Raw genomic sequence first — 11,765 nt, 5'->3', positions numbered from 1 at the left:
ATGAGAAATGAGGTGCGTTTTAGAAACCTTTCCCGGTCACACGGTGTACCATCTTCTGGGTTTCTCGTGCATGTTTTCGACGTAGGACGATGCCCTTGAACCTGGAGATTTGGGACCCATGGGATGGGTACCACGCCGTATTACTTTACAGGGTCTGCGTTAGCTCACCCAACCTCACCAAACCTCTCAGCCCCAAGAGTGTCCTCCCTTATGTCTCAATCAGCTGTGGGTCTAGATATGGTCAATCCAGGTGGCATCGCAGCCCCTGAACGAATTTTGTAAGAATTTCTCTCTCTTTCACTGTCTTTGTTTCACGGGTTTTTAAAAGTAATTGATTTTTATAATAGGGTTTAGCTGCTTTGCACTGCTGTGTTTATGCCGCTTTACACCCACTTGACTCACTTACAGAGAGATATCAATACATAGGTTTTAAGATTCTTACTAGTCAGATATATTCTTGGGCGGTGAATAGGGGGCGTTGAGTCCAGTTCACTGAGCAAGGAGTAGGTCTGGTCTATTACATATTGGGTTTATGGAACGGTATCTGAGCTAATTTGAAACCCTTGTTTTATGCATCACCCCACCTCACCTTTCCCGTTAAGCAGCCATAGTGTGTTTTCTAAACGTGCGACTCTGTTCTGTTTTGTAATTCAGTTCAAGGGTAGCGGTTTTTACATTCCCTCTGTAAGTGATATCTTATGATAAGTGTCTTTTTCTGTGTGACTTATTTCACTTAGAATCGTCGTACCTAAATCCACTCATCATGCTGCTCCTAGCCTTATGACGTTGATTTCATGGCTGAGTGATATTCCATTGTACATAAGGACCACAACTTCTTTATCCATTCTTCTCTTTCCTGGGATGTTTAAGGTGTAACGAAGTGGAGGTTCTTGTCAACAGAGCAGCCCTAAACTTTGGGGTGCCTGTGTCTTGCTGATTTTTAGTTTTCCCAATTTATACGCCCATGAGTGGAAGTGCCCTATGCTCTCTAAGCTGAGTTTTTTAGATGTTTCAGGACACACCGTACACTTCTCCAGAGTGGCTGTTGGCAATTTACAGCCCGCCCATCAGCGTAGCAAGGCTCCCATTTCTCCATGGCCTGTCCTGCATTTCTGGTTTTGACACTTTATTCAGCATGGCCCTTTTGACCGATGGGAAGCGAGACTTCTTTGTAGCGCTGATTTGCCTTTCCAGGTTGCTTGGTTGGCCAAAAAGGGCGTATGCGTTTTTTCCTGAATATATTCAGGAAAAAACGCATACGCCCTTTTTGGCCAAGGGCATCATTGTCGAGGTTTTGCCGCTTTTCCTGTGCTTTAAAGGCGATTCGAATCTACCTCCTGAAATCGGTTTCCTGCAATTCTGCCTTGCTTTCAAATCCTCTTCGTTGCCTTCCCTCCATATATTTGTGGACGAGAGTTATCATTTCTAACTCTGCAGGTTTGTGAATTGCAGTGCCCCCGAGCTCCATTTTTCAACTCGCTTTCTTGGGAGCTGGCCGCAAAAGCGCAGGATTGCTTCAGGCCCTATTCTGGCTCCGGGCGGCAGGCTGAGCCTGTGGTTAATTCTGCTTCCTGATGGGAAAATAGAGTGACCTCTGCCTGTCCCAACACCTAGAGCTAGTCTCTCATTGGTTCCCCCTCTTCCCGTTCATCCTCAGGACAAATTGCAACGTGTACGGAACAGGAGGTTAAAGGTGCTGATTCTCCAAGGAGGGAGATTGCTAGTAAAGTGGCTGGAATGGCGAACCGGAGCACAGGGAGATGAGAAATGAGGTGCGTTTTAGAAACCTTTCCCGGTCACACGGTGTACCATCTTCTGGGTTTCTCGTGCATGTTTTCGACGTAGGACGATGCCCTTGAACCTGGAGATTTGGGACCCATGGGATGGGTACCACGCCATATTATTTTAAAGGGTCTGCGTTAGCTCACCCAACCTCACCAAACCTCTCAGCCCCAAGAGTGTCCTCCCTTATGTCTCAATCAGCTGTGGGTCTAGATATGGTCAATCCAGGTGGCATCGCAGCCCCTGAACGAATTTTGTAAGAATTTCTCTCTCTTTCACTGTCTTTGTTTCACGGGTTTTTAAAAGTAATTGATTTTTATAACAGGGCTTAGCTGCTTTGCACTGCTGTGTTTATGCCGCTTTACACCCACTTGACTCACTTACAGAGAGATATCAATACATAGGTTTTAAGATTCTTACTAGTCAGATATATTCTTGGGCGGTGAATAGGGTGCGTTGAGTCCAGTTCACTGAGCAAGGAGTAGGTCTGGTCTATTACATATTGGGTTTATGGAACGGTATCTGAGCTAATTTGAAACCCTTGTTTTATGCATCACCCCACCTCACCTTTCCCGTTAAGCAGCCATAGTGTGTTTTCTAAACGTGCGACTCTGTTCTGTTTTGTAATTCAGTTCAAGGGTAGCGGTTTTTACATTCCCTCTGTAAGTGATATCTTATGATAAGTGTCTTTTTCTGTGTGACTTATTTCACTTAGAATCGTCGTACCTAAATCCACTCATCATGCTGCTCCTAGCCTTATGACGTTGATTTCATGGCTGAGTGATATTCCATTGTACATAAGGACCACAACTTCTTTATCCATTCTTCTCTTTCCTGGGATGTTTAAGGTGTAACGAAGTGGAGGTTCTTGTCAACAGAGCAGCCCTAAACTTTGGGGTGCCTGTGTCTTGCTGATTTTTAGTTTTCCCAATTTATACGCCCATGAGTGGAAGTGCCCTATGCTCTCTAAGCTGAGTTTTTTAGATGTTTCAGGACACACCGTACACTTCTCCAGAGTGGCTGTTGGCAATTTACAGCCCGCCCATCAGCGTAGCAAGGCTCCCATTTCTCCATGGCCTGTCCTGCATTTCTGGTTTTGACACTTTATTCAGCATGGCCCTTTTGACCGATGGGAAGCGAGACTTCTTTGTAGCGCTGATTTGCCTTTCCAGGTTGCTTGGTTGGCCAAAAAGGGCGTATGCGTTTTTTCCTGAATATATTCAGGAAAAAACGCATACGCCCTTTTTGGCCAAGGGCATCATTGTCGAGGTTTTGCCGCTTTTCCTGTGCTTTAAATGCGATTCGAATCTACCTCCTGAAATCGGTTTCCTGCAATTCTGCCTTGCTTTCAAATCCTCTTCGTAGCCTTCCCTCCATATATTTGTGGACGAGAGTTATCATTTCTAACTCTGCAGGTTTGTGAATTGCAGTGCCCCTGAGCTCCATTTTTCAACTCGCTTTCTTGGGAGCTGGCCGCAAAAGCGCAGGATTGCTTCAGGCCCTATTCTGGCTCCGGGCGGCAGGCTGAGCCTGTGGTTAATTCTGCTTCCTGATGGGAAAATAGAGTGACCTCTGCCTGTCCCAACACCTAGAGCTAGTCTCTCATTGGTTCCCCCTCTTCCCGTTCATCCTCAGGACAAATTGCAACGTGTACGGAACAGGAGGTTAAAGGTGCTGATTCTCCAAGGAGGGAGATTGTTAGTAAAGCGGCTGGAATGGCGAACCGGAGCACAAGGAGATGAGAAATGAGGTGCGTTTTAGAAACCTTTCCCGGTCACACGGTGTACCATCTTCTGGGTTTCTCGTGCATGTTTTCGACGTAGGACGATGCCCTTGAACCTGGAGATTTGGGACCCATGGGATGGGTACCACGCCGTATTACTTTAAAGGGTCTGCGTTAGCTCACCCAACCTCACCAAACCTCTCAGCCCCAAGAGTGTCCACCCTTATGTCTCAATCAGCTGTGGGTCTAGATATGGTCAATCCAGGTGGCATCGCAGCCCCTGAACGAATTTTGTAAGAATTTCTCTCTCTTTCACTGTCTTTGTTTCACGGGTTTTTAAAAGTAATTGATTTTTATAATAGGGTTTAGCTGCTTTGCACTGCTGTGTTTATGCCGCTTTACACCCACTTGACTCACTTACAGAGAGATATCAATACATAGGTTTTAAGATTCTTCCTAGTCAGATATATTCCTGGGCGGTGAATAGGGGTTGTTGAGTCCAGTTCACTGAGCAAGGAGTAGGTCTTGTCTATTACATATTGGGTTTATGGAACGGTATCTGAGCTAATTTGAAACCCTTGTTTTATGCATCACCCCACCTCACCTTTCCCGTTAAGCAGCCATAGTGTGTTTTCTAAACGTGCGACTCTGTTCTGTTTTGTAATTCAGTTCAAGGGTAGCGGTTTTTACATTCTCTCTGTAAGTGATATCTTATGATAAGTGTCTTTTTCTGTGTGACTTATTTCACTTAGAATCGTCGTACCTAAATCCACTCATCATGCTGCTCCTAGCCTTATGACGTTGATTTCATGGCTGAGTGATATTCCATTGTACATAAGGACCACAACTTCTTTATCCATTCTTCTCTTTCCTGGGATGTTTAAGGTGTAACGAAGTGGAGGTTCTTGTCAACAGAGCAGCCCTAAACTTTGGGGTGCCTGTGTCTTGCTGATTTTTAGTTTTCCCAATTTATACGCCCATGAGTGGAAGTGCCCTATGCTCTCTAAGCTGAGTTTTTTAGATGTTTCAGGACACACCGTACACTTCTCCAGAGTGGCTGTTGGCAATTTACAGCCCGCCCATCAGCGTAGCAAGGCTCCCATTTCTCCATGGCCTGTCCTGCATTTCTGGTTTTGACACTTTATTCAGCATGGCCCTTTTGACCGATGGGAAGCGAGACTTCTTTGTAGCGCTGATTTGCCTTTCCAGGTTGCTTGGTTGGCCAAAAAGGGCGTATGCGTTTTTTTCTGAATATATTCAGGAAAAAACGCATACGCCCTTTTTGGCCAAGGGCATCATTGTCGAGGTTTTGCCGCTTTTCCTGTGCTTTAAAGGCGATTCGAATCTACCTCCTGAAATCGGTTTCCTGCAATTCTGCCTTGCTTTCAAATCCTCTTCGTAGCCTTCCCTCCATATATTTGTGGACGAGAGTTATCATTTCTAACTCTGCAGGTTTGTGAATTGCAGTGCCCCTGAGCTCCATTTTTCAACTCGCTTTCTTGGGAGCTGGCCGCAAAAGCGCAGGATTGCTTCAGGCCCTATTCTGGCTCCGGGCGGCAGCCTGAGCCTGTGGTTAATTCTGCTTCCTGATGGGAAAATAGAGTGACCTCTGCCTGTCCCAACACCTAGAGCTAGTCTCTCATTGGTTCCCCCTCTTCCCGTTCATCCTCAGGACAAATTGCAAAGTGTACGGAACAGGAGGTTAAAGGTGCTGATTCTCCAAGGAGGGAGATTGCTAGTAAAGCGGCTGGAATGGCGAACCGGAGCACAAGGAGATGAGAAATGAGGTGCGTTTTAGAAACCTTTCCCGGTCACACGGTGTACCATCTTCTGGGTTTCTCGTGCATGTTTTCGACGTAGGACGATGCCCTTGAACCTGGAGATTTGGGACCCATGGGATGGGTACCACGCCGTATTACTTTACAGGGTCTGCGTTAGCTCACCCAACCTCACCAAACCTCTCAGCCCCAAGAGTGTCCACCCTTATGTCTCAATCAGCTGTGGGTCTAGATATGGTCAATCCAGGTGGCATCGCAACCCCTGAACGAATTTTGTAAGAATTTCTCTCTCTTTCACTGTCTTTGTTTCACGGGTTTTTAAAAGTAATTGATTTTTATAACAGGGTTTAGCTGCTTTGCACTGCTGTGTTTATGCCGCTTTACACCCACTTGACTCACTTACAGAGAGATATCAATACATAGGTTTTAAGATTCTTACTAGTCAGATATATTCCTGGGCGGTGAATAGGGGTTGTTGAGTCCAGTTCACTGAGCAAGGAGTAGGTCTTGTCTATTACATATTGGGTTTATGGAACGGTATCTGAGCTAATTTGAAACCCTTGTTTTATGCATCACCCCACCTCACCTTTCCCGTTAAGCAGCCATAGTGTGTTTTCTAAACGTGCGACTCTGTTCTGTTTTGTAATTCAGTTCAAGGGTAGCGGTTTTTACATTCCCTCTGTAAGTGATATCTTATGATAAGTGTCTTTTTCTGTGTGACTTATTTCACTTAGAATCGTCGTACCTAAATCCACTCATCATGCTGCTCCTAGCCTTATGACGTTGATTTCATGGCTGAGTGATATTCCATTGTACATAAGGACCACAACTTCTTTATCCATTCTTCTCTTTCCTGGGATGTTTAAGGTGTAACGAAGTGGAGGTTCTTGTCAACAGAGCAGCCCTAAACTTTGGGGTGCCTGTGTCTTGCTGATTTTTAGTTTTCCCAATTTATACGCCCATGAGTGGAAGTGCCCTATGCTCTCTAAGCTGAGTTTTTTAGATGTTTCAGGACACACCGTACACTTCTCCAGAGTGGCTGTTGGCAATTTACAGCCCGCCCATCAGCGTAGCAAGGCTCCCATTTCTCCATGGCCTGTCCTGCATTTCTGGTTTTGACACTTTATTCAGCATGGCCCTTTTGACCGATGGGAAGCGAGACTTCTTTGTAGCGCTGATTTGCCTTTCCAGGTTGCTTGGTTGGCCAAAAAGGGCGTATGCGTTTTTTCCTGAATATATTCAGGAAAAAACGCATACGCCCTTTTTGGCCAAGGGCATCATTGTCGAGGTTTTGCCGCTTTTCCTGTGCTTTAAAGGCGATTCGAATCTACCTCCTGAAATCGGTTTCCTGCAATTCTGCCTTGCTTTCAAATCCTCTTCGTAGCCTTCCCTCCATATATTTGTGGACGAGAGTTATCATTTCTAACTCTGCAGGTTTGTGAATTGCAGTGCCCCTGAGCTCCATTTTTCAACTCGCTTTCTTGGGAGCTGGCCGCAAAAGCGCAGGATTGCTTCAGGCCCTATTCTGGCTCCGGGCGGCAGGCTGAGCCTGTGGTTAATTCTGCTTCCTGATGGGAAAATAGAGTGACCTCTGCCTGTCCCAACACCTAGAGCTAGTCTCTCATTGGTTCCCCCTCTTCCCGTTCATCCTCAGGACAAATTGCAACGTGTACAGAACAGGAGGTTAAAGGTGCTGATTCTCCAAGGAGGGAGATTGCTAGTAAAGCGGCTGGAATGGCGAACCGGAGCACAAGGAGATGAGAAATGAGGTGCGTTTTAGAAACCTTTCCCGGTCACACGGTGTACCATCTTCTGGGTTCCTCGTGCATGTTTTCGACGTAGGACGATGCCCTTGAACCTGGAGATTTGGGACCCATGGGATGGGTACCACGCCGTATTACTTTAAAGGGTCTGCGTTAGCTCACCCAACCTCACCAAACCTCTCAGCCCCAAGAGTGTCCACCCTTATGTCTCAATCAGCTGTGGGTCTAGATATGGTCAATCCAGGTGGCATCGCAGCCCCTGAACGAATTTTGTAAGAATTTCTCTCTCTTTCACTGTCTTTGGTTCACGGGTTTTTAAAAGTAATTGATTTTTATAATAGGGTTTAGCTGCTTTGCACTGCTGTGTTTATGCCGCTTTACACCCACTTGACTCACTTACAGAGAGATATCAATACATAGGTTTTAAGATTCTTACTAGTCAGATATATTCTTGGGCGGTGAATAGGGGGCGTTGAGTCCAGTTCACTGAGCAAGGAGTAGGTCTGGTCTATTACATATTGGGTTTATGGAACGGTATCTGAGCTAATTTGAAACCCTTGTTTTATGCATCACCCCACCTCACCTTTCCCGTTAAGCAGCCATAGTGTGTTTTCTAAACGTGCGACTCTGTTCTGTTTTGTAATTCAGTTCAAGGGTAGCGGTTTTTACATTCCCTCTGTAAGTGATATCTTATGATAAGTGTCTTTTTCTGTGTGACTTATTTCACTTAGAATCGTCGTACCTAAATCCACTCATCATGCTGCTCCTAGCCTTATGACGTTGATTTCATGGCTGAGTGATATTCCATTGTACATAAGGACCACAACTTCTTTATCCATTCTTCTCTTTCCTGGGATGTTTAAGGTGTAACGAAGTGGAGGTTCTTGTCAACAGAGCAGCCCTAAACTTTGGGGTGCCTGTGTCTTGCTGATTTTTAGTTTTCCCAATTTATACGCCCATGAGTGGAAGTGCCCTATGCTCTCTAAGCTGAGTTTTTTAGATGTTTCAGGACACACCGTACACTTCTCCAGAGTGGCTGTTGGCAATTTACAGCCCGCCCATCAGCGTAGCAAGGCTCCCATTTCTCCATGGCCTGTCCTGCATTTCTGGTTTTGACACTTTATTCAGCATGGCCCTTTTGACCGATGGGAAGCGAGACTTCTTTGTAGCGCTGATTTGCCTTTCCAGGTTGCTTGGTTGGCCAAAAAGGGCGTATGCGTTTTTTCCTGAATATATTCAGGAAAAAACGCATACGCCCTTTTTGGCCAAGGGCATCATTGTCGAGGTTTTGCCGCTTTTCCTGTGCTTTAAAGGCGATTCGAATCTACCTCCTGAAATCGGTTTCCTGCAATTCTGCCTTGCTTTCAAATCCTCTTCGTTGCCTTCCCTCCATATATTTGTGGACGAGAGTTATCATTTCTAACTCTGCAGGTTTGTGAATTGCAGTGCCCCTGAGCTCCATTTTTCAACTCGCTTTCTTGGGAGCTGGCCGCAAAAGCGCAGGATTGCTTCAGGCCCTATTCTGGCTCCGGGCGGCAGGCTGAGCCTGTGGTTAATTCTGCTTCCTGATGGGAAAATAGAGTGACCTGTGCCTGTCCCAACACCTAGAGCTAGTCTCTCATTGGTTCCCCCTCTTCCCGTTCATCCTCAGGACAAATTGCAACGTGTTCGGAACAGGAGGTTAAAGGTGCTGATTCTCCAAGGAGGGAGATTGCTAGTAAAGCGGCTGGAATGGCGAACCGGAGCACAAGGAGATGAGAAATGAGGTGCGTTTTAGAAACCTTTCCCGGTCACACGGTGTACCATCTTCTGGGTTTCTCGTGCATGTTTTCGACGTAGGACGATGCCCTTGAACCTGGAGATTTGGGACCCATGGGATGGGTACCACGCCGTATTACTTTATAGGGTCTGCGTTAGCTCACCCAACCTCACCAAACCTCTCAGCCCCAAGAGTGTCCTCCCTTATGTCTCAATCAGCTGTGGGTCTAGATATGGTCAATCCAGGTGGCATCGCAGCCCCTGAACGAATTTTGTAAGAATTTCTCTCTCTTTCACTGTCTTTGTTTCACGGGTTTTTAAAAGTAATTGATTTTTATAATAGGGTTTAGCTGCTTTGCACTGCTGTGTTTATGCCGCTTTACACCCACTTGACTCACTTACAGAGAGATATCAATACATAGGTTTTAAGATTCTTACTAGTCAGATATATTCCTGGGGGGTGAATAGGGGTTGTTGAGTCCAGTTCACTGAGCAAGGAGTAGGTCTGGTCTATTACATATTGGGTTTATGGAACGGTATCTGAGCTAATTTGAAACCCTTGTTTTATGCATCACCCCACCTCACCTTTCCCGTTAAGCAGCCATAGTGTGTTTTCTAAACGTGCGACTCTGTTCTGTTTTGTAATTCAGTTCAAGGGTAGCGGTTTTTACATTCTCTCTGTAAGTGATATCTTATGATAAGTGTCTTTTTCTGTGTGACTTATTTCACTTAGAATCGTCGTACCTAAATCCACTCATCATGCTGCTCCTAGCCTTATGACGTTGATTTCATGGCTGAGTGATATTCCATTGTACATAAGGACCACAACTTCTTTATCCATTCTTCTCTTTCCTGGGATGTTTAAGGTGTAACGAAGTGGAGGTTCTTGTCAACAGAGCAGCCCTAAACTTTGGGGTGCCTGTGTCTTGCTGATTTTTAGTTTTCCCAATTTATACGCCCATGAGTGGAAGTGCCCTATGCTCTCTAAGCTGAGTTTTTTAGATGTTTCAGGACACACCGTACACTTCTCCAGAGTGGCTGTTGGCAATTTACAGCCCGCCCATCAGCGTAGCAAGGCTCCCATTTCTCCATGGCCTGTCCTGCATTTCTGGTTTTGACACTTTATTCAGCATGGCCCTTTTGACCGATGGGAAGCGAGACTTCTTTGTAGCGCTGATTTGCCTTTCCAGGTTGCTTGGTTGGCCAAAAAGGGCGTATGCGTTTTTTCCTGAATATATTCAGGAAAAAACGCATACGCCCTTTTTGGCCAAGGGCATCATTGTCGAGGTTTTGCCGCTTTTCCTGTTCTTTAAAGGCGATTCGAATCTACCTCCTGAAATCGGTTTCCTGCAATTCTGCCTTGCTTTCAAATCCTCTTCGTAGCCTTCCCTCCATATATTTGTGGACGAGAGTTATCATTTCTAACTCTGCAGGTTTGTGAATTGCAGTGCCCCTGAGCTCCATTTTTCAACTCGCTTTCTTGGGAGCTGGCCGCAAAAGCGCAGGATTGCTTCAGGCCCTATTCTGGCTCCGGGCGGCAGGCTGAGCCTGTGGTTAATTCTGCTTCCTGATGGGAAAATAGAGTGACCTCTGCCTGTCCCAACACCTAGAGCTAGTCTCTCATTGGTTCCCCCTCTTCCCGTTCATCCTCAGGACAAATTGCAACGTGTACGGAACAGGAGGTTAAAGGTGCTGATTCTCCAAGGAGGGAGATTGCTAGTAAAGCGGCTGGAATGGCGAACCGGAGCACAAGGAGATGAGAAATGAGGTGCGTTTTAGAAACCTTTCCCGGTCACACTGTGTACCATCTTCTGGGTTTCTCGTGCATGTTTTCGACGTAGGACGATGCCCTTGAACCTGGAGATTTGGGACCCATGGGATGGGTACCACGCCGTATTATTTTAAAGGGTCTGCGTTAGCTCACCCAACCTCACCAAACCTCTCAGCCCCAAGAGTGTCCACCCTTATGTCTCAATCAGCTGTGGGTCTAGATATGGTCAATCCAGGTGGCATCGCAGCCCCTGAACGAATTTTGTAAGAATTTCTCTCTCTTTCACTGTCTTTGTTTCACGGGTTTTTAAAAGTAATTGATTTTTATAACAGGGTTTAGCTGCTTTGCACTGCTGTGTTTATGCCGCTTTACACCCACTTGACTCACTTACAGAGAGATATCAATACATAGGTTTTAAGATTCTTACTAGTCAGATATATTCTTGGGCGGTGAATAGGGTGCGTTGAGTCCAGTTCACTGAGCAAGGAGTAGGTCTGGTCTATTACATATTGGGTTTATGGAACGGTATCTGAGCTAATTTGAAACCCTTGTTTTATGCATCACCCCACCTCACCTTTCCCGTTAAGCAGCCATAGTGTGTTTTCTAAACGTGCGACTCTGTTCTGTTTTGTAATTCAGTTCAAGGGTAGCGGTTTTTACATTCCCTCTGTAAGTGATATCTTATGATAAGTGTCTTTTTCTGTGTGACTTATTTCACTTAGAATCGTCGTACCTAAATCCACTCATCATGCTGCTCCTAGCCTTATGACGTTGATTTCATGGCTGAGTGATATTCCATTGTACATAAGGACCACAACTTCTTTATCCATTCTTCTCTTTCCTGGGATGTTTAAGGTGTAACGAAGTGGAGGTTCTTGTCAACAGAGCAGCCCTAAACTTTGGGGTGCCTGTGTCTTGCTGATTTTTAGTTTTCCCAATTTATACGCCCATGAGTGGAAGTGCCCTATGCTCTCTAAGCTGAGTTTTTTAGATGTTTCAGGACACACCGTACACTTCTCCAGAGTGGCTGTTGGCAATTTACAGCCCGCCCATCAGCGTAGCAAGGCTCCCATTTCTCCATGGCCTGTCCTGCATTTCTGGTTTTGACACTTTATTCAGCATGGCCCTTTTGACCGATGGGAAGCGAGACTTCTTTGTAGCGCTGATTTGCCTTTCCAGGTTGCTTGGTT

Source organism: Balaenoptera borealis (genome assembly GCF_965194805.1).
Source record: "Balaenoptera borealis genome assembly, chromosome: 10".
NCBI classification, from domain to species: Eukaryota; Metazoa; Chordata; class Mammalia; order Artiodactyla; family Balaenopteridae; genus Balaenoptera; species Balaenoptera borealis.
Note: the sequence above shows the minus strand (reverse complement) of the source record.